This window comes from Amblyomma mixtum, chromosome 3 (assembly GCF_055824585.1).
Source record: "Amblyomma mixtum isolate Tamu chromosome 3, ASM5582458v1, whole genome shotgun sequence".
Lineage (NCBI taxonomy): Eukaryota > Metazoa > Arthropoda > Arachnida > Ixodida > Ixodidae > Amblyomma > Amblyomma mixtum.
Genome location: NC_143014.1, coordinates 100,551,292 through 100,575,307, shown reverse-complemented (window position 1 = coordinate 100,575,307; position 24,016 = coordinate 100,551,292). Strand labels below are relative to the sequence as shown.

The window sequence follows — 24,016 nt, the reverse complement described above, 5'->3', positions numbered from 1 at the left end:
AGCAAGTCGTCGATCGCCCTTCCGGGCGGGGATCAGGGTGCCTGCAGCAGGGCGTCCCGCATCAATGCTTACCCCGTCCAGATGCGCCCGAGAGCGAAGCACACCACGTGCAATTTGCGCGCAGCTTCTCGTTTCACTCGACGTACGCGAAGCGTGAGCAGAAGTTGCACTATCCTCATGAAATGTACAGCCTTTCTCATAAATATGCAGCCCAACTGGTTTGATTCTGAGCCTGCGATGCGGCGCGCTTACATTGTCAAACTATCTCACAGGTGAGGGGAACTCTTGTACTAATCCCTCCGAAGCTTCCGGAGGGTAAGAGCGGTAGAGGCGGTTTACAAACCTTTTGGGCTGCATACACTCTAAGAAAAAAAAAAACGGCCCAGGGGGGAGTAAAGACAACTTTAGTCCTCAAAACGGCTTGTTAGTCCCTAAATTTGCACACGGCACTCTTCTTGCCACAAATGCGTGCCGTGCGCAAACTCAACGGACTAACTGCCGAGAAAGAGACTAACGGGGGGCGAATCGCAGTACAGCAGCACGCGAAAATCGCGCGAGAAGACCTCGACTGCAATAGTACCCGATTTTTGGAGCGCAAGACGGCGCCTGAGGCCAGTGAGAGCACCGCCGCTGCCCTTAAGGAAGCGGATAGACTTTTGCGTGAGAAGAAGGCTTCGTGCAACCGAAACGGCTGACAGCTGTGCAAGTGCATAAACAAGTACTAAGAGCTTCAATACGTGTCGAATGTGAGTTGTAAAGGTTAAGGTTCAGCAACTACACGTAGTTTCATATCGTCGCCGTTTGTTTACGAGCTTTTGTGATGCCGTGTAAGCATCGGCGACACTTAGCGAAACGGTAAGTGGCAAGCAGTCAATTCTCCTTCACCGCTGTCCACTAGTAACAAAAAACGAAGTAAACCATGGCCTCCTATATTTGTTTTCAACAGGCTGTAATGTGAAGCTGCCAATTGCCAGAAATAAGACCGCCTTATACGCAATAAAAAAGAAAAGAGCTGTTGTGGTTGGGAAGTACCGGTCGTAACGTACACAGAGTTCAGCACTTCTTTTTTGGCCAAAACGAGATTTAGACTGCTGTGCGTACACATTAAGGCTTACCGCAGCTTCTTGTAAAAGCATATAAGAGCAAAATCACCATACTGTGCTCTAAACAGCAATAGGTTTGACAACAACGCGAGCGGTAAAGACAGGCAATGTGTGTGTTTCGCATATAAGGCTGTTATTTTCTGCCTCGGAGCGTCTAGTGTGGTGGCCTAGTCATATCCGCGCTCTGCTCGTAATCCGAAGGTTATCGGCTCGAATCCTGGTGTTTTCATGTGTGTTGATTTCTGCTTCCTTTATCGTTGTTTAAGAGAGCACGTTGTTGGGCGAGTCGGTCGTACGTACTTAATAAAGAAGGGAATTGCGCTAAAAAAAGGCACAGACGAGAGGAGGACAAGGACGGGCGCAAACTCTGCGCCGGTCCTTGTCCTCTTCTCGTCCGTACCTTTTTTAGCGCAATTCCCTTGTTTAGGTTTAACGTTGTTATATGTGTCAAGTTCTGTCGGAAACTATCCCGCTGGAAATCGCGCGTCGCTTCCATTTATTCATTAAACGTCTGCTACCGGGGTAACTGTTGCACCCCTTTCTAGGAGACCAACAGTTAGACCCTTTGCAGCTAGTCCCGAAAAGGACGAATGCCAGTGGCATGGCAGGTCAGTTAGTCCCCAAAAAGACTAACCTCTCGCCCCCTTTTAGTACCTTTTTTCTAAGAGAGTATTTTTGACAAAGGCTATGCGCCATCTGCAGCGGTGGCTAGGTCCAGTAATAATCTCGGTACAATTCGACTCACGTACAACAATTTGGCGCGATGACGAATTTAAACACATCAAAATGTTCTGACCGTTCGCGCGTTTCAAAGATTCCGCATCTAATCCAAACTGTTCCAACTTCCGAATTCCTTATCAACAGTTCCTGCGAGGTCGGTTGAAATTTTCCCCAAAGAGATTCACGATAGAGATAGAGGAGAGACAGACCGAGAGGGAGGGAGTGGAGGGGGACCTCGATGAGGAACACGCGATCGCAACCGAAAGGAAGCGCCATAGAGCGCAGCGTACGCTCCTGATAGCGCTCCGCTCCTACCTGTACTTCTTGCTTTGACCCTACTTCCACTGCGTGGGAAGGCCGATGTACGGTTTCCGAATGCGCACGTTCTCATTGTTTCTCGAACACAACCGTGGACGTACGAAGATAGCATTGAGGCAGTGAGACTAAGTAAGTGCACTCACGCGACGCAGTGGCCGCGGTGCCCATTCTTTGCCACAACCCGATCTTTGTGGGACGCTCGGAACAACTTCGTTTCGTACAGCGTTCTGTGAGCTATCTCGTCCGGCTATTTCAGCCACGCCAACCAGCGCAGCCGGCACGCACGAGAGACGCCAGCCGGCCGGCAATGCGACCGCAGCGGTAGAACCTGACTGTATTAAGAACCATAAGCTCCTTACTATTTAATAAGACCTTGGTAGCATTAGCAGTCCGTGCAGGTAACGCAAAGAGTGGCTGCACTCGTTCCGGCCTTTCTCGAGGCTTGTGGATAGCAACGAGGGAAAAACAGCAGACGGGCGACGAAAAGAACCCGAAGGACGCGTAAACAGCGCGCGAGACAGGAGCTAAATAAGGAACGCCGCGAGACGAGAGGAGCAGAAACCGCAAACGCTATGGGCCAAGCCAATCGATCCCAGATCGAAACGCAAGAAATCACTACCACCTTGCGTCCTCGCTCTGGCCCTCCTTTTGTCTCTGCGCCAGCTCGGCCGTCCTTTTATTGTCTCGCAAATCTATTCTAGGGGAGAACACTTGCCCGCCGCCCCCCTTCGATTGCTCTCCGCTACTTTGCCGCGTCGCATTTTAGAGGAAGGAAGCGCGCGCGCAAAGTAAGAATAAAAGCCCGAGCTGCATTTCAATTGAAACCTTAAAGATTGCGCCGCTCGCGAACGAGCAGAGCGCGGAAGAGAGAGGTCCCAGGAAGAAAAGCACCCAGCGCAAAGGTGAAACAAGGCGGCGTACCTTTAGAAATGAAGTTGAACTATACTAGCGGCCCCCGAGCTCGGTAAAGAACGAACAGCAATCTCGGAAACTTTTCGTGGAGGAACCAGTACTCTAGACGTGTACTCCGTCTTCTTTTCTTTTGTTCCCGGCATCTGCTTCGCCTCGCGCACGCCGTTCTTTCCGCATTTTTCCCCATTTTCTCCATCCTTCCTAGTGCGGGAACAACGTAGCCCTCTCAATATGGTCCGTGAGGTCTTCTTCCCGAGAATCCTTTCCAATACATCACAACGAGGCCCGCATTCAGGTCGGGCATGAGGCCAAGCATTCAATGCGCTCTTTCTGTGTCGACCGTGCAAACACGCGAATCAAAACCAGTCCTCCCCGCTGCAACTTATTACGCCTGCACATGCGCGCGCTCCTCGCCATTTTCTTCAGCTACGTTTTAAAAATGAAACAGAAGAGAAAAACTCCGCGTTTTGACGAAATCTTCGATCAAGAAGGAAGATGTTGCACGCGAAAGACAAAATAAAGGCACACGCGCTTGCGGTGACCTCTCTACGCATCCTTGTGAGCATCGCATTCACCCTTTCTTCTGCAATCGTACAAATAATGTCACCCATCTGGCTAAAAAGATATTCTGAATACGTTATAAGAGTAGCGTTCAAAGCCCCTTAGAGTAACTGCGCTACACAGCGGAATTCATGCAATAAACTCGGAAGAAGGTACACTTTTTTCAGTAACAAATTGTTGTCTTTATCCTTATACGAACAACGCTAACAAGAACCTTGTAGTGCGAAACTGAATGAACTGCACGACGGCGAAGTCACAAAGTAGTAAGCTCTTTATCCTACTACCAAACTGCATCCGATCATGCCGTCGACATACTCGACGAAGACTGCGATCAATCGTCTGCAAGCGTATTCGCCCAAATTGAGTTTTCCGCCCACGTCAGAATGCGAAAAAAACCTTTTGCTTACATGCTCGACAAACAAAAAAAAAGGACAAGAAATAAATATACATCCGTGAAAAAAATCTTTGAATGCGCGATGCTGTGAATGACGTGGACAGGAGCACACCTGTGTTTTTTTTTTTTTTTGCTGTTCAAAGGAACAAGCACTATCCCGTTTCAAACTGAGTTGGCACGTTAGGCTGCAGAGGAGAAAGTGCCGCCGATGGCACAGAGCGTGAAGAACTCGAAGCGCCAAGCGGAGCCCCGTCTCGGCGGATAAGAGGCTCTATACGGGATAAGGAGCACTCAGGTCTGCTCACATCACCCATGAACTGCAGCGGCGAAACAATCCATTCGCTGACGCATACAACGCAACTTCGGTAGCGCTACACGACCCGCGCTGCCTTCGCAAGATGCCGCTCGTCCTGAGCGCTTGCCCAACGCATTGTTCCGAACACGGACCCCTTTTTGCCTACATCACTCACAGGCCGGTCATTCACGCACACACCACTTAGCGGATCTTCGGCCTTTCGCGAACGCAGCACTGGCAAGGAAAACAAAAAACTACGGCGCGAAAAGAAACTTGTTACAGCGTTTATGAACGATTCTCAAATTCTGTTAATCGTAGAACAATGTACAGCCTTTGTCAAAAGTTTCGAGCCCTTGGCGGGTCTTCTAAGCCGGGTAGTGGGGCTCTTGTTGCCACCGTTGAAGTGTCCTAACCTTAGCAGGACAAAGGACCCGAGTTTCTCCTACCATCAAGACATTTGGAATGCTGCGGATGCGCAGCGAGCAGCACGGCATGGCCCTGAAGCACACACCTCTCTATAATTACGACAAAGGGTGTACTTCTATCACGGAGCGTAACTCAAATAGATTAAATTTGCGTTCGTGTAGTTGTGGCGGTGGTTCCTATGTCCTCGATGTATATTTGTTAAACGGCCCAATTTTTCGTCATTCAGGACAACCAACGGGTGCGAACTGCAGTCAACTTCACAAGCGACGACCATCCGTTACAGTCGGACAGGAGCTATAGTGCGACCATCGAATGACACGCTCTCTCATTCTACGTGTTAGGGAAACGAGGAGGGTGGGACTGTGGCGCGTGTTACGAATAGGTTTGCGAGCACTCAAAGGCTACAGGTTGATCGAGTATTCCTGAAAAAGTTCTGACTGCTGTTTATTATGTACTGAGTGTATAAAGAAAATATAATTTTTTTATTTACGAAGAAGCTGGACCCTATATGCACCATGGACTGTTTATAATTCGGTACTGCATTTATATTGACTGCTAGACACGATTAATGAGTTTCATACCCAAACCGTAACATTTTTTTTTGCAGCTAGATTATTAGAAACAGAGCGAAATTAAAGAACAAATACGCTTTCATCTAATAATGTCGCCTTGAAAAAATTTCTAAGCTAATAAGTATCTGCTAGTTGGTCACGTGAGGTATCATCAAGGACAATTTGAGTGACATGAAACATGAGCACTTCAGTTTGACAGCGCTATGTACCCAAAGAACTTCAAAGCGATGAATATGGAATAGCACAGCTCTAAATAGTAAACGACCCTCTACCGAAATACTCGAACCTGTCGGGCAGAGGTGCGGTTTTTCGTCGTGGCATTCACTACACCGCAGCAGCATGGCATAGGCGAGTAAAGGCAGCTTTGCAAACAACTTACCAAGTCGTATATCAGTGAAGTCAATGAAAAAAAAAAAGATAAGGATACTTCGTTGCGACAAAAGTGAGAGTTGGGAAGAGTTATTACCCTGTGATCTCTCTGTGACTCCGCTATGCCTGTGCGATCAGCTTTCAGCAGAAAGTGCAGCATTGTTTTGTCGCAGGCAGAAGCAATACGAAATTAGATACTCAGTTTGCACAATATCACTAAATTGGTTGCAATTCTTCATTTCAGCTAAAAATGTATTTTGGCTATTATTTTTCCGGAGGAAAACAATACAAAAAGAGTGTTTCCCTTATAGACTTATAGAGCAATCATTTGATGACTGCTCACAATAAAATAGCACATATGCCCTTTCATGTTGACGCATGCCTGCGCCTAAACTCGGTTCCTAACAATTTTTTACGCGGCGTTAAAATGTGCATTGCCGTTAGGTTTAGAGGTATGTATGAGGTACCGCATTAAACACGCACGTAATCTGTCGCTGTCGTGCCATGAAGACCTTCGACTAACAAGTTATAACTCCGCTATATGTTAGAGGTTCGAAGAACAAGTTGCGGTTTTAAAATTGGAGATGTTCAATGAATGCCATCATTTCACGCACTCGCACTGAAAATACAGAAAATACAGAAAATATTGCGAGGACGACACCTTCTCGTAACTCGGAAGGAACACTCCTGCGACGAGGAGAATACTGGCACAAGCACGGGCGCCCCGATAAGGTCGCACGGGTCCCACCGATCAACGTCAGGCGCGACAACAGCCGCGACAAAGCGCGCCCGCTCACGCCACGCGGGCGAGGCCGCGGGGCCTCGGCACGCGGAGTGCAATTAGCGAAGCGACCCTTGCGCTGCTCCCCTGCTATAGGAGGCCGCGGCGGTGTCAGCGCCAAAGGCGCTCCGCCGGGCCACGCACGAGCGTAAGAGAGCGGAGATCCCGTCTCAGCTGGGATGACAACGGGAACGCACAAGGGCTCCCGACGGAGTCCGTAGATCAATCCATCCCCGGGACGGACTTTCCTCTTACTGAAGTGTCGGTAGGCTGGGCAGCAAAATGGCGGGTTTTGATGATGATGACAGTGAATTTATATGGCGCAAGGTCATCTATGGCCAAAGAGCGCCATGGCAGAAGGTATTTTCGTTTGCTCAAGGTGGGGTCAAAGACTCATTCCTCAAGCGTTACTCATTGTACTCATTGTATCACCGGTGGGCACCTGGCGGAACTCGGGATCGAACCCCACTCCTCCCGCATGCGAGGCGGATGCTCAACCACCGCTGCGGTCAAATGGCGCGTTTTCAGCCATGGGCAAGTGCTCGACGCGTTGAGTGGTCGGCAACAAGCTGCCCGAGCCTACTGGTTCGCTTTTAAAGAGACATATACGCAATATCGAGGAGCTAGGAAAGAGAGCTGATGATGGCTGCCTGAACCATCCGGCACCTGGCGAGACCAGACGCAGTCGCGGCATGCCAGGGATCGTGATTCGTTCTCGATGCTTGAAATGTGTGCCCAGTCACCCCCTTTCTATTTCTCTCTCTCTCACAAACAAACGACAGGGCATTGACTTTCCTCTGATATTGACTGACGCGCCCGCTTTCCAGACACCTATACAATAGCGAACCGGATTTTCGCCGCAAAAAGCTCTATACCGCAAGCGCCGTGAAGTTGAAACAGAGAACCACGTATGCAGGCCAATGAGTTGCAGCGGTCGTCCTCATCCGCCATCGCTTTGCAAACACTGAAACAGCAGCACCACGTAAGGAGTTAAATAGGGCCTGTCGTGGGCGGAACCGCACTACTTCAACCAATTCGAGAGCCCTGTCAAGTTCCGCGAGGACAACCGGGCTCGCGTTTTGTTGCACTCACCTCTTAATCCTTTGTTATATACTACACAGCGAAACTCCCAAATCATTAGTACACTGCGTGAGCTCGGCCAATCGACTTCAAAATGCCGCCTCGGATATTTATTCGAACCAAGCACGATATGCGAGCGAAACGTATCGCAACTTTCTATCAACGCGCAGCCACAGTTCCGTGCGGTTTCAATGGCGCAAGAAAGCAATCCATTACCCTTGGAGCCCGGGCCGCTCTCTATCTCGTTCACTGCGTTTCATTTCACTCTTATTTTTTCCTTCCTTTCCAGCCAATGAGTCCAACTGTACCGATCCCTGCTTCGGCGTTCACGTTCTTTGCTGCAAACTCAACCAGCGCCGCATCTCGCAACTCGCTGCGAGCGGCTTAGGCTCAAAGCCAGCTCTAACGAGACTGCCGCTATCTTTGTAAACAGAAAGAAACGGGTAAACCATCTGACCGTTCCTCCTCACTTCCAGCGGGCCAGATAAAGGAAACGAAGTATAAAGTCAACAACGAACCGCGAAGACTGCGTGGATTACTAAGGGTTTCCGGCAGCCCTAACGCCGAGGCAATGGCTTCGAACATTGCAGGCACTGCCAACCACAGTGTAAACATTAGTACATTGTACACCAAATGGCAAACATGTCTGCTTATCCTCCCAGATGGCGACTGCGAATGCTGCGACAGCGCGCTTAGCGACAGCAGCGCGAGGAAAAGGAGAAAGCCTACAAAGAGACTGCGTGCCGATTTCCCAACAGTCCTGTCATGTCCGAATAACGTCTTGCACCACGCTGCAACCAACCGCAGCCACGCAGAGTTCCGCGACTGGTGGAAACAAGAACTTGGACTCTGGATTCTTTTGATGCTTTTAAAAAGCAGCAGCACGAGTTCCATACTGCAGGTACGGGCAAGGGCTTATCTATTTTACTCAACTTTTTTTGCGGCCTTACCACATCGATCGTCGCCTGGCAGAAAATACGTGGTGGCTTGCTAGCCTACGTCACCCGGACGACGCAAGAACAGAGCAGCCATTCGCGGTGCTCGTTCAGTGGACTAGGCAAATGGTCCCACTAAACGAAGGGAGGGAAATGGGGGGAAGAGAGCTGGGATGTAGGCGTGACGGCGTTATTTGCTTTCTTCTCTTTAATCACACCTTGCAGAATGACTCACCACGATCCGCCATTGAGGCGTAGCAAAAATACCAAAAGCCGAGCTACTCGGCTGCGCTCCGCACAAACGAGGACTCAGTATGGTTGCCCTCTACTTATTTAATGAATAACTCGCTCGACACGCAGCTCCACTACACTGTCTTCCTTCACTTTCTTCCAAACAGGATGCGGCGTCACCTTATCGCCCACTCCTGGCAGCCAGCTAGCTGCAAGCTCAGCCGCCAACCCAGTACGTGACGGCTTCGCGGTATCGCGTTGCGTGATGGGAGTCGTGGTGGGAATAAAGAACGCTCGAATTTTCAGCTGCCGCGGAAATTCGTGCCGCTAACGAGACGGTGAGGGGCAGGAGAAATGGCAGCTGCTTGAACGCGAATCCGGCGCGACATTACAATTATTCCAATAAATTTTTTCGTCGGTGCCTCCCCGGTAGGCTAGGGTGCTTCCCAAAAATACCGCAGAATTGGCTTGTCCACACGCGTCGTAATTTTAAGAAACGCAGCTCATTACAAAGAAGTGACCAGAATAGACCAGCGTAACTTCTCCATAACATCTACAATAGTATCAGAGCGAGACAGCGAGATGCATGAGGCGCAGATCAATGAATAATCTGTGGTGCCTTTGCTACAGATGCCGTGGTTTTTTGCGGGTGGCTTTATAGCCGGCACAAAGCGAATTACAAGCCACTTCCCTTTTCTTCCAACAAGGGTGCGACGGACGCTGAAAACTAAGACAGAAACACGAACTTATGCTGTTCAGTACATAGAAGTGTTCGACTGACGGCAGAAAAGCCGGAGTACCTCACTGCTCGGCTGTAAAACTGGAAACTACCAATCACAAATAAAACTACTAAACCAAATGATTTCGGTAGCGTCAGCAACTGGCATCCCCCCCCCCCCCCCCCCCCCCCCACAGATACGCACCTGCAGTCATCCTCCCTTCCGACCTTGACCATAGATTGCGCGTCGACGTCCTTCGTGGCATCAAACTTGATACATCCCTGTAATCAACTGTGACACCTTCCTGCACATGCATTCGGCCTCTGATGCATCTGTTTTATGTCCGAAAGCATTTATACGCATCGCTGAAGGACTTTTCTTGCGCTCGGTTTTCGGTGCGCGCTCCTTGGGGAAATAAAAGAAAGCAGCCGTAAACTAAGGCAAAATGGAAAGGGGAAAGAGAACTCCCGGTCCTCAATAGTCGTGGCTGGGCTTGAGCCGCCCATGCCTGGCCGTGGCGATATGGAGCCACGTGGGAGAAACACAGGTGGCCCTTTGGTGGCATGTTAGGCGATGCGTGCGCAAAACGTCGTCCTCTCGTGCTCTGTACAGGGAAACGCGGAGCACGTCAGTGAACCGAAACCGATACGTCTAAAGCCTGAGCCAGCAGCGCAGGTGCCGCAAAAAGCGCCAGAGGCCGGGAGCGAGCAACAAATAGGGCAGCGAGCTAACAAAGAAGCAGCGCATCGGCTGTAGCGTGATGCTCGGTAGGCGGCTGAACGCCGCACGTAGGCGGAAGGCGGTAGCGCGAAGCTTGGGGAAGGCACAGCGCCTGGAACGGGAAGCCGTGGAAGAGGAAAGACGGCGAGGCAGGGCGGAAGCAGGAGCACGAATCCCGCATGGTCCGAAGGAAGACCGGAAGTGGCATGTAGTACACGGAAGCCACATCAGCGACGCGAACAAAGCACCAATTACATTATGTCCCTATTGGATGCACTCAGATGGGAACCCTCGATTCGTTTTTTTTCCTCCTCTGCTCGTTAGTTCGTTGTATAGTAATTTTGGGCAATGTTCGCTACTGCAATGACCGAATCGAGCAGTGCAGGGAAGATCGTGAAACACCATGCAGGTGGCAAGGTGCCCGTGAACGAAACGGGACTCGATTCCGAAGCTGGCCCTCCCCGTACATCCGTACAAAAAATCGCGTCTATCTAGAATATTTTCACATAATATACAACACCACAGACGCTTCTGCTCTCGACTACAATGTTAGCAAGTGCGAACGAATAGCATTTGTCAAAACTTCTACCTCATTCATGTGAACCTGCGCCCGGCCGCAGAGGCGCTTTAAAAAAAAAGTTTTTAATTTCGCGATAGTTTATTATCAAGTGAGTACAATGCAAAGGATGAAAAAAAGACTAGGCTGACGTGAAATGGTATATTTAAGAGCGTGAACTAGCTGAGCCTACAATTAAAAGGAGTGTCATACGTCGTGCAATGGCGAAGAAGAATGACTCTTCTCTGCAAGAACTTCCACTTCCTATTATATAGAGCTGCGACAACGTACGTCAATCTTTTCGAGAATAAACCGATAAACTTCTTATTTTCGTTTTTACATTTTAATACATCGATGCGGTATGTAAATAACATGGGCGAAAAAAAGGTCGAAAAGAGGGGGGGGGGGGGGATGCAGCGCTCAGAAAATTTCGGAGGGTGTTCTGACACCGAACAACCCCGGAGACGGAGCCCTTCACTACGGCGTCCCTCACAGCCGGAGACGCTTTGGGACGTTGAACCCCATAAACCATAAACCAATTCCACATCCAGCCCTTCTCTCGCAGAGTGCCTGGCTCGATTCGGATCAGCTGCAAGACAAGCTGGCCCTCGTGCGCTGGGCCCTTTCCCTTCTTGTTACTTGACTTTGAGCGACCAAATAAGGTGATTCTGTTACCACTACTAGGTATTTTTAATACTATTGGTTAATTAGTATTAACTAATTAACTTCTTAATTTATCGTTAGCGGGCCCAATATTGTACTGCTAAAATAGAGACCTCCAATAGAGAGTTTTAGTATAACGTACGTAGACATACGCAAAGGCATAGCGTACGCTATAAAATAGCGTCAGTCGTACTGCGCATGCGCCAAACGCTATTTCAAACCGATGTCTTACGTACGTTTGCGTTACGTACGCTATTTTTCGAATTTAGCGTGCGTGCTCTTGCGTACGCCAGGAAAAATAGCGTTGCCAACATGGCGGCGCCCAAGTCCCCGCTTCGGAGAGAAAATGTCATGTTATTGGGTTCTTAGGCATATTCATTGCCCTTAAATGGAGCGTATGATATTCGCTTTGCCTCCTCTCGCCGACAGCAGAACGATTGAGAGATAAACTTGCCCCATTTTGGATTCTGTGTAACGATACCGCCGTTCCTAACCCTAACAAAACACCGCAAACTGTGGATTGGCTTGATTTGGATTTTTATGCCATGGTAGCCATAGCCTTGCCAAAAGTAGCCGTTTCGGCTGTAGGGCAGTACGGGTTCGAAAGAATGCTAGTACGTACCATGACGTTCTTAAAAAACCTTGCTCGTACGGTTACCTAAAAAAAAATTTAAAAAAAGCTAGGCCCTGCCCCGACTGCGCAGTGCGCGACTCATCAGGGACGCCATGCAACCGGCTATCTACGTGATACGACTTGGATCAGCTTGGCCAATGCCTTGGCTAAACCTGAAATATAGGACACAAAATGTTTTTACATTACAACACCAGATGGCGCCACTGCGGCCTTAGCTATCGTTGCGTTCGGCTGGTTGTACGGTAAACTAAAAGTGCTCTTGCGACTTCCACAGTAACCTCCCGCTAAATGCTTGCGTATAGCGTACGTAAGCGCTCATACGTTATACTAAAACTCTCTAATGTCGTAGGCGAACTTGGTTTTGAAAATTTCTAAATCGACACTGTGGTTCGAGATATCGAGCATGGAATTATGCACGCAAAGCGAACCGATGCCGAAACGAACGCGCGAGATGCGCCTGAAGGGGTCTAGCCACACTTTAAGCCGAGACACTTTCTGCCACGAAAAAAGCCCGCTCACACTCTAAATTATGAGAGACGCGCACCTGACTCATAGAGCTCCTTGTTAGGCGTTACGGACTCGGTCACTTGACAAGGCGCAGCCATACACGCGCATGCTACCTGAGGCTTAATTCCGCTGCATTGCTGATGATATTAAAACGCAGACGGAGGTAACGGTAGCAAATCTCGCAGACGAGGTAACGGTAGCAAATCTCGCTTGTCGCTTCCCCTACTCCGCCGCACCGATGCAGTTTCCCTGCCGTGCTGAATCTGTCTAGTAATTTATTACTGAAACTCACCAGCCTTTCTTTGTCGTTCCGGCTCTGCTCTCGGAGCATCACCTTCCTCCTTAGGTTGACGATTTATATCGGGCAGCGCGGACAGAAAAGGCACACGTAGGCATATATAGTATAATAATGCGTAGTGTAATTCCGTCACAGTATAACATTGTCCCCCTAAAACTAGAGATGAAAAAGTTAATTAGTTAATAACCGTTAACTAATAGTGTTTTAACTGCCTACTACACACACACACACACACGCGCACACACACACGCGCGCGCGCACACACACACACACACACACACACACACACACACTCACAAAAGCATAGAACACAGAAGAACAAAAAGAGCACATTTTGCTCCGCCTAAACGTTCAGCTCTGCAATTTGCTGTCGCAAGGTGCGATGAGTCGGAGCCATGAACGCACGCTAATTAATCGTTGCGTGAGTCCAGGGCTCGACCAGGAGCCCCAGGAATGAAGCGAGACAGAGAAGGCAATAGCGCGGCGCCAGACGGCGCGTGACCCGATGCGCTGTAGTTACCTCGCTCGCTGGGCAGCCTGCAGACCCGAAGAGAGGCGCGCCCAGGCTACGAGGCGAGGTGTGGGGAAACACGCCCCAGTTGCGCACTCACCTGCGAGGTAGAGAAAGGGTGGACGGGGAGGAAAAAAGAGAGAGAACACAGACAAAACGAGGATTAGAGCGGCGGCACAGAGCAAAAGCGTGGACAAGGGCATCGAATCGCTCTATCGGCAGAAGCTAATTGCAACAAATGGCTGCCGAGTGCAGCCAACGCCCAGCAGCGGCTGGATGTCATGCCCTCCCCTCCCCCCTCCTCCTCCTCCTCTTACCGGGATAGCGAAAGGAAACTAAAAGCGTCGACCTCGGCGCTGACCGGTAGCCGCAACAGCGGCGGCGGCGGCACGGAGCGGGGCACATCGCGCGACGGCCGCGCAGGGGAGAAGTCGCTGTGCGACTCGCGGTGCACCGGATGGAATCGCTGCTCATTTCCTCGCCGCCGCCAGAGTCGTTTACTTTTCTAGAGCGCACTCGGTTCCGGACCGGCACCCGGCTGAATGCATGAACTCCACAGCGGCGAGCCATCACCCACGCTTCGCAGGCTCGTAGCCGCCGCTGCAGCCGCCCGACTCCGAAGCACGCGCCCGGCATGCGGCCCGAGCTATGGGGAAGATTACCTCAATCAGAAACACGCGCACTAATGAGCCTCCCTCAATGTAGCGCGCATGGAAGAAGAGCCCGGTGCGAACAAAACGGGAAGCTGAGAGGGAAAGATAAAAAATGCTTTCAGAGCTTTTCTCCTGTTCATAACCGCTTTCGCATCTTATTTTTCCAACCGAGGTCCGACTTACGGTAGGCGCTTGCCTATTCGGGCCACGCGACGAGCTTCCGAACCGAGTAGCCAGTTGATAAGTGCGGAAGCGCTAAGTGCTCTTTTCGAGAGCTCCGGAAGCGAGCTACGCGACAGTTGCCAGAGCAGCGCTCTCAATTTCAGTCTCGTTTATTTCTCAACCACCACTAATGAGCGCCACATAAAAAAATAAATATATATATATTCCTACGCAGGTGCTACCACGTGTCGTTGGCGAATTTTTGTGCCTAACGCGTCGCACGCGCTGAGCGTTGTTGGCCAAATGTTAGAGGACTCGAGAACCGAAATTTTGTGGAGTGTGTTCTTGCGCCGGAATGGTGCGTACGACAACGGTAAACATGGATCACCACGCGGAACTCGTCAGCACTCAATAAATACTTTGTAACTGGATTTTTTCCTCATGTAGTTTCAGCTTACATTTCAGCTGCCAGACGATGGCTGCGACGTCCCAAGTGAGTGTGAGATTCCGTAAAGCATTCAAAAACCACTATATAACCGCTGCTTTGGCGTTTTAATTCAAGCAGACCCTTACGCTAAACTGCTTCAGAAGCCGGAATGGCAGCAAGTGAAAAAAAAAAATTATATTGCAGTTTTTCTAAGCCTCACGTGATATGGTGCCAACTTGTGACGTCATGACTCTCTTTTCATTGATAAAACAGAAACCACAATGCATGGAAGATTAAATTTAATTATAAGTTAAGTGCTGAGCATAGGCGAATTTCCCGTGGTGATTGATGTTTTCTAATGTCTTACGGATAATTCGAAAACAAAAATAGACAACAAAAATTTCGGTGTCTCTCTCTACCTGTTTAAAGAAGCATTACCTTCATTGCAAGAAATACGACCGCAGAGTGACTGAAAACAATAACACAACTACATTTATATCATGCACGCACGATAACCTGAAGGTTTAGAGTTGGGTTGGTTGAGGTTTAACCTCCCAAAGCGACTCAGGCTATGAGGGACGCCGTAGTGAAGGGCTCCGGAAATTTCGACCACCTGGGGTTCTTTAACGTGCACTGACATCGCACAGTACACGGGCCTCTAGAATTTCTCCTCCAAAGAAATTCTAGCCGCCGCGGCCGGAATCGAACCCGCGTCTTTGGGGTCAGCAGCCGAGTGCCGGAACCACTGAGCCACCGCGGCCGCTTTAACCTGAAAGTTTAGTTCAAAGAACAGGATGTGTGCACAATAAGTAGGCCAAAAAAACACGTTTCTGGGCATGCTGATACACATTTGACGTGCGGGGGAAAATGAAAGAAAGGAAAAACACGCGCTCTCTCTGCTTCTGTATACTGTAGTTACCTGTCTCGCTGTACATTTCCCCGCAAGTTAGCTGCAAGAGGCGCACGCATTAAACCGAACAGTATTCAAGAACTGTCCGGGTCAAAACACGACGTTAGGTTAATGCTACGGCGGAGATGTGCGCAAATAATTCAGCACGAACGCTAGAATAAAAACACCATTATAACATGTCAGCGCTAAGCCCCAGTGCAAACGCTGCGACATAACTACTACATGGTACATCAGTGTTATCATTTGAGTAGATAAGGGCAATGAATAAAGCACTAACTTTTCTAGAAAGCGAGGAAAAGTTATGCAAGATTCATGAATTGGAAGCGCCTATGTGGCGATCGTAACCATAAATAAGACTTAAGAGTCGCGGTGCATGAAGACGAGATCAACAAATTTGACCCAGCAGATCACACTCGAGCGCTTACTCAGAAAATGAAGAGTCGCAAATGGAAACATGACAGTGACACGCAGAATAGTCTGTTATGCTGCACTGCCGGGGAGCGTTGGGAGGCAGGGGAGGGAGTTCGGGAGCCATGGGCATGGTGAGGTTGCGTAGCAGAGTTGCGCAATATTAAGGCATCGTTCCGTAACCTTACACGCCTCTCAAGGCTCGAAGGCTCTACCTGGTTGCCCTAATCTGTCTGCTAGCGTAGCGCTGTTACCTGTCATCACCCGTTTAAGGCTAAGCAGGTGTGTCCAGTGCGAGCAGAGCAGAACCCATACAAAAGTGTCACGTAAAACTGGCATGTTCCGGCTACCGAGAAGGTTAAGCTGCAGTTCCGTTTCTATCGCTAGCACGCATACCAGGTGATGTCCCGCCCTCTCGCTCAAAGTGCAGGAACCCAGATAACACGGCAATTCAGCTTTCAGAAGCTAACATCCGCTAACGTTTTTGTTCAACTTTCCCGTCATAAACCTTCCGCTTCTTTCTTTTTTATTGGCGATAGCATTTCCTTCTGCAAGCACAGGCGTAAGGGTTTAAGCAGTAATCAACGACAATATTTGGCTTAAAGATGTTCGTGGAACGAAAGTCGAGGTATCTTTGCATGGTACAGGTTTTTCCTGCTTACATTTACACGCATTACGCGCGCGCTTTATCGAGCCTTAAAAAAAAAAAAAAAGAAAGCATTTGATAACGCAAACACTGCAGCCTGGGAGTTCGCAGGTAAATGTTCTCTTCGAAAAGCACTTCATTCCACGTTCGAGCGCAAGTATTTTTGGCCAGCTTACTTTCTTCTCATCGAACCAGCATAAATTTTACTCCTCCTGACCTGTCATACAACATACGAGGTATAACCGTGGCGTTTCTTGGATTCACCGAAGAAAAAGTGAAAACGAAGTACAAATAAAAAAAAGGCTAAACGTTACAACACAATATATTTATTCTTTCAGAAAAGAGCCAACACAAACAGGATATAGCTGGTCGCCCGGGGCAATTACCAAAAAACAAAAAGTGTATAAGCACGCTTCAGGACAAGGTGATTCTTCAACATCAAAGCGGGAGGAAGCCCTGAAAAACGTCGGGTATAGACGCTTTACAGCGGTGTATCATGGGGGCTGCCATCTTTGATCACGTGATCACGCCGCCATTACTCGCCTCCTGACCGCTCGGCGCGCGCCTCGTCGCGAAGGCTGCTGCGTCTGACGGTTCGGTTCCGACAGGCAGTGTTCCGGCTGATACGGTTGTAAAGGAGTGGGAAGACGAAACTATGGTTTTGCCAAAGCTTGGAAGGACATGTGAGAACCCTAATTTGATCACTTCACGCGTGAAAACGCGATCGGACTTCATGTCGCGGAGAGCCGCTGAGCTCTCCGCCTGTTCGAGGCAACGGACGGATCGCCTGAATGCTTGTCTTTGCATGCGCTGAAGACTCTGCTTAATGTTTTTTTATTGTTAATATATAAAACGGCAATGTTTAATGTTCTTGCGGCCTTACAGGTTGTTGTCCTATTCTGTACATGCATGCAGACGCTGGCTGAAACGCTCACATGCACATCGTATGCATTTGTTTACACCCTGTTAACGGTGCTTAGGAAACCTGAAATATTTCCTACTGGTTGATTAAACATAGAAAAGCGACAAAAATAAATAGACACACAAAGTTTGGCTATCATGGTAGCAGTACCATGCATCAAGCAGCCTTCACAAGCTGGCGTGCAATCGTTTCGAAGGATTCCACGATATAATTGTTATAACGCGCGCATGGCCACGCGTTCATGCTGGACGAATTTCACAGTAACGTCAGCCTCATATAAAAAATTTTGGTACGCTCGACATGCGGACATGGAAATGCTCGTGGTCTCGTTGGTTGTAATTAATCAGCTTCACTCTGAGCGTACGGAGTCACTTTTAGTGACTGTCTCGCATGGACCGCGAGCAAGTGACAACCGTCCGGCACAGCAGCCGTAAACCAAATGCTGTAATCCGAACACGGTCCACGAAAACCGCGCTACTTGGAGCGAAATTGAACAGTAGCACCAAGACTGCGTGTAATACACGGACTGACGGTAAGCGTTGTCGGCTCGCACGGCTGTGCAGTGCATAACAAACAGCAGGCGTATGAAGGAGCGTAAGTAGTCTTATTTTTTTTTTCGTTTCTAATTCGGCCTCCGGCGCTCGTTTTACTAATGGTCACAGACCACAACTTACGATCAATGCGGTCTGAGCACAGTGCACAATAACTGAAAGCACGCCGTCATGGTTTCGGTGGCGGAACAGCTTCTTCATGCGGCTGTGTTGTGCACTTACCCTCGCAGATTTTCCAAGATCGAAATCTTTCTTTATTAGCTATCTAGCGCTGGCGAATGTGTTTGTTGCATTCGCCAGTTCCGAAAGGGTGCGTGGCGAACGGGCGCGAACATTGGCATTACCTCCTTGTGCAGTTCGGTTTCGTGAAGCTCGCAAACGATCGCATCCTGAACCTTTAACTCTCTGTCGCAATTCTTGCAATCCACAACAGAGCATGTGTTTCCTCTGCCTTTTCACATCGTAGAAAGAACACATTCGGCAACCACCCGCGAAATTTCCTCTGCTGCGTCGAGGCGTACACGCCGGCGACTTACGAGGCAAGTAATGGTGTCGTGTTCGGAGCGCACGTGTGGCGCCATCTGGTCTCAAACGGAAGAACTGCGCGCTGTAAACGGTCTATAAGAAACCTTTCATCCGGCCTTTGCGCTACTCGTGGACGATCTTCCACAAAGGCCCGCGAACACTCCTTCCATATACATAGAAAAGGCTTTAAAAAATTTCTAAAGACGCGAGGCGCAACAAGGGAAGGAAATAAATGCAGCCCTTCTTACGTTGCTCAACAAAAGAGAGAAGAAAAAATAGGCGGTACAGCGCGCCTTGAAAAGATTAGGGACCAAAGGTGAATACGCGAGATGTATATAAAAAATAAAACTATTCTGTGGCGACCACTGCTGTTAAAAGTCTAGTTTTCAAATGATACGAGCATGCAAACTGGTACTTTACATGTATTTCGTCGTAAGAAGAAAAGAAACGGCAGTTTATTTTTCTACGTGTGGAGCTTGTGTATAGATGAAATTCTAGCACGCAGCAGAGTCAGCCTCCACTAGCAAAGCTTCCTCAATTCCAGCGCAGTAGAATCCCCAACTGCATCCAGGTACTGGGTATTCGTTGTATCGACTTAAGGGGAGACGGGGGCAAAACAGCCTGTCGTATTCCTTACTCAAGCAAACCGCTGGCATTCCGCTGTCAATACTGTTTCGTCAGCGCGCACCGAATTCGAAAGCTTCAGAGAATAATAGATTCTTTGTCGCAGTGGAAGAAAAGAAGGCCCAATCCGCCTTTTTTTTTCTTCCAAGAAACGATGGCAACCAGAAGGCCTGCAATCCCTGCACACAAAAATTCCGTGCAAAACATAGCTGAAGACCAACTACGCTCCAAAGTACCTCATCGTGATTTCAAGGTGGCTCACAGTTGTACACTATGCGCACCGGCAAGGAGAGGTTGTCGCGGGAACATACGCATACCCCTTCCAAACAAAAATATAAATAAGAGGATAAAGCTCCGCATCGGTATGTTGTCGTCGCCCTCCTTCCCGCCTTTCCTCCTTTTCCTTCCCAAATACTACTCTTCGCACTTATTTCTTTCCCCCTCTCAAGTAAGAATGAATGTTTTGGTTCCTTATACATGCACTGCACGAAGCCTGAAGCTGTCTCGAAGGAAGGCTCAGACATCGAAGCTAAGAAGTACAAGAAAACGTCAGTAAAAACGCGCTGTACGGTTGCCACAGAACGGGCATCAGCTGTTCAAAGGAGACAGTACAAAAAGCGAGAGCAGATTCCTTATATTTAAGAAAGAAATTAGGGTGCACGACGCATTTCATGTTGAGAGCCTTTTTAATCAAGTCTTGCAAGGCAGGAATTAATCTTCTCTAAGGCTTTAGCATTTTCCACGTTGACACTACACCAGTGATAAATTGCCTGAACTCCGAGCATGAAATTAAACCATATTCCCCTGACATCCGCAAAAATGAGCATTACAAAAGAAATTCTGTCTGGGATTAAGTTGCTTCCAGCCTCACTGCGCCGGAACAGAGAATGAATTGTGCAAAACGCTGTTTTGAAGTGTCCCATCCAAAATATAAAACACTCTAACTCAGAGGCGGGTTTTCGTAAGCAGCATCAGTTTCATTCTTCTTTCGAAAGTTCCTCCACTTTCACATTCCTTTGCGTCTGTGTGTACAGCCATAGCAACCTTCCAGTTCCCCCTCTTTCGTGTTACACATCCTAAGCCATATCTCAAGCACGAGGAGGGCGAAAAACGGCACTCGGTTCAGCGACACAGCGAAGGAATTCAGTATTAATTCGGGAATTTCCACTTCATAGCCAAACAGGTCAAGGAAGAGGCTCCACATAGCCGCGCTCTGTACCTCGAACAAAAGAACACACAGCATGGCTGCTGATAGCATTCTGTGGTAAATGGAGAGCTGCTATACGAATCCGCTTTCTCTAGAAAACACCTCTTTCGCGACACCGACGGACCCTCGCTAACGTTATGCTATAGTCGGGTACAACCCAAGAACGAAGCGGTTTTTCCGAGTCAAATAGGACCCCCCCCCCCCCCCCCCCCCCCCCCTTCCAGTCAATGGCGTAGGCCGATTCTCATGACCCCGCTAGCGCGACAATGCAAGGTGTGGCAGATGAAAGGGGAGAGTCCCCTCCTTCCATAGTCGGAGGCAGACCCCTCCCTAGAAAACAGGGATCCACGTTACGGTCATTGAAAATGCTGCACCAAACGTTGATTGATCACCTTTATTTGCGATGGAGCACTCGAAACCAGTGAGGGTTCACATCGGTCCAGTAATGGGCATTGTGCAGGTTCACACAAGAATTTCGCCAGAACTGTGCTTCACAAATTACCCTCTGTAAAAAGTCAAGATCTCTGCCTAATTGAATTAGGGCCGAGCTACAGAAATACAGCCTCCGTTCTAGGTCTGTCACACTCAACTGCTGGAGCAGACTCACATGACAAGGGTACACGCAGTGCTTGACTAATACTGTCCACGCTAACGCCATGCTTGCAAGCACACTGCGCTTTATGTACAATTTTGGCCTCGCTCTCACGAACGCAAGCACGCTGGTTTCAAGCTCTTCGTTCATGACATGCACTTAGCCCCCTTGTTGACGCCACGGAACCTGCAGAAGGAAATTTAACTGAAAATTATCAAAAAAAGATGTCTCTGTTCGAACGCGGCGCCCCGGGCGCTTGGCAGCGATTGTCTCGTGTTGTCTTCTTCGTCATCGTCTTTTTGCGCTCGTTAACCATGAGCGTAAAACAGCGCCACTTCTTCGCTGGAAAAACTCCTCTCACTCCGCGACGCCAATCCCAGTCCGATGTTGTCACACGCCTCAGGCGAAAATGGCGCGAGCCTTTCTTTTTGCCGCTTCCACAAACGAAAATGATAACGCAGTCGTCTTGATTCCGTATCGCAAGCGCAATGACAGCGCGCATTGGGTTCCTATACACTACGGCAAACCAGGCTGGCAGCGACACCGCCGGCCCGCCCGTCTGGACCTCAGGCGACGTCAGCAGTGTGGTGCAAAGTGCAGGGTGGAGCGACTTACTTCAGAGGCGCTCGCAGCAACTGTGTTACGTTGTGAAGCCGCCTATACTCGGGTATAGCTTTCTGTAGTTATGCAGTGGAAGCTACGAGGGCGAGACACAAGGCGTTCACAAGCACGTTCTTATCACGCGCTCACGAGTTCATATTCTGCCACCAGGCTACGACACTGATCCATCACTGAGAAAGTGTCAACCCGTCTTGCCCCCAGCGACCCGAGACTGGTTTTGGTTGAGATGTTGAGATACGTGTCCGGTCCTTTCTTGACCCGTGCACCCGTGCTGCGTGAAGGCTTTTCTTTTGTTGCTGCGCCTGCCTTCAGAGGATGGCAAACGAACCATGGCAAGCCCAGCTGCTAGTCCCCGTCGTGCGTGGGGGGAGGTGTTGGCTGGGGTGGTTCCGCATGCTTGTTTCTCTGCCTGTCCCTCGCCAAAGCCAAAGAGAGTGGGGCTTCCTTTATTCGGTCTATGGTTCCGGAAGGGTGAAGGGAAAAAGTTGGAAAGCCGGGGCAAGGAGGGTACCGTCTTTGTCCAAACGGCGTCAGAGGTGGGGTGATCCTTGTTCGGGATAAGGATGCCAGCACGGGAACAGAGGACCGTTTCCTTCTCTCTCTTGTTTAGCCTTGGCTAAATAGCCGCAGAAAGCTGCACCGTCGATGTTACTATCTGGAGGGCCTCCTTTGAGGGAATGTGCCGTTTCGTTCTTGAGTTTTACCCGACTACAGACTTTGCTGTTTTCAATGTCGTGACATATATTAGTGGGAGCAAAGAAAAAGAAAAAATAATGCTGCCCAGCCCGCATCGCAAAAGGCACAACGTCGACACAGTGGAAACTTGGGAGAGTTAGTTATAATTGTCGACATAATTGCACAGAGCAAATTAGTAAGTAAGCGAAAAGAGGAAGCGGACGCCAAAAATAAGGAAGGTGTGAAATAAAGAAAATTAATTATGTTTATGTCCCATGTATATATTTCTAGCGTTTTTTTTTTTTTCAATGAACCTTATAGTTGAAATCGGTGCCTTTCTTGTGTCCTTCCTTCTGCCCTCGTCTTTTGCACGTTCAATCACTTCGTCACTGTTGATGCATAGTAATATTAGTAATAGTCGGAACACTCCTGGTCTAGAGTGTAACCTGCTAACTACAGCGCTGAAAAAAAATATATTTTTTATCAAATGATATTGCATCTATGATAAGAAAACTATAACAAAGACAGCTATACAATTTAGTCAACGCTCAGCGTATGCCTGTCCAACCTTATAAACTATGGTTGGTAAAGAAAAAGGCAGAGAGAAGTGGGCAATTGTCAATTTCTGTTTACTCTTGAGATGAATCGACATTGCGCAAAAAACGTGAAATTGCTATTGAGAGGGTTAGCACCGCAGGGTGTCGGAATGTGTTTACCTCAGAAGCAAATATTCGTCGTACATGCGGCGGCACCTTGCAACCAATACCCATGTATATATTTCTAGCGTTTTTTGTTTGTTTTTTTCAATGAACCTTATAGTTGAAATCGGTGCCTTTCTTGTGTCCTTCCTTCTGCCCTCGTCTTTTGCGCGTTCAATCACTTCGTCACTGTTGATGCATAGTAATATTAGTAGTAGTCGGAACACTCCTGGTCTAGAGTGTAACCTGCTAACTATAGCGCTGAAAAAAAATATATTTTTTTATCAAATGATACTGCATCTATGATAAGAAAACTATAACAAAGACAGCTATACAATTTAGTCAACGCTCAACGTATGCCTGTCCAAGGCAGAGAGAAGTAGGCAATTGTCAATTTCTGTTTACTCTTGAGATGAATCGACATTGCGCAAGAGACGTGAAATTGCTATTGAAAGGGTTAGCGCCGCAGGGTGTCGGAATGTGTTTACCTCAGAAGCAAATATTCGTCGTACATGCGGCGGCACCTTGCAACCAATTCCGATCAACTTCGACGGAATTTTGCCAAGGCTCACAAAAATGCAGTATGCAGATGCATACCATTCACGAGGCGGACTCGAGACTTTTTTATAGACATTGTACGAAGAAGAACGGGGGGGGGGGGGGGGGGGGGGGGGGGCGAGGTGTGCAGGAATGCTGCCAAAAAAAAAGGGGTCGGCTACAAAGCGATAGTTCTGTAGGCACTTAGGGCGACCCCCTCCCCTCTCTCGTTTGGACCCTCAACTTCGTGCTCTTATTCATTTTAGACGTACGTCTTTCTTGTATCCAGTTTGCATCATTAGGTTGCTTATTCCCTCCAGAATTTTCCATCGCGTGCTGAAATGTATATCTTTCTTGCCTTGCGTCGATTTGCCTCGATTTGGTTGGATCAAAGATTGAAAAAGTGCGCCCGCGTATGTGTGTGTGTATGCGTGCGTGTCCACGCGCGCGTACCTGGAAACTGTAGGAACAGCTGCTATTTTCACACCGTCTATTGTTAGGAAACTGTAGCCTCGTTTACATGAACCCGACTTCGGCGGGTCGAGCCAGGAGA

General features: G+C 48.8%; 1 long non-coding RNA gene across 2 annotated transcripts in view; it reads right to left on the bottom strand.

The window, feature by feature from the left end:
* LOC149351153 (uncharacterized) overlaps positions 1–24,016 on the bottom strand; it is a 419,022-nt gene that overhangs the window by 210,436 nt on the left and 184,570 nt on the right. The window contains exon 2 of one of the 2 annotated variants that reach the window (XR_016289492.1): positions 13,170–13,405. The exons of the other annotated variant lie outside the window; for it this stretch is intronic. This is a non-coding gene — a long non-coding RNA (uncharacterized LOC149351153). Of the gene's footprint in view, positions 1–13,169; positions 13,406–24,016 lie in introns of those variants that run through there. 2 annotated transcript variants of the gene reach the window in all.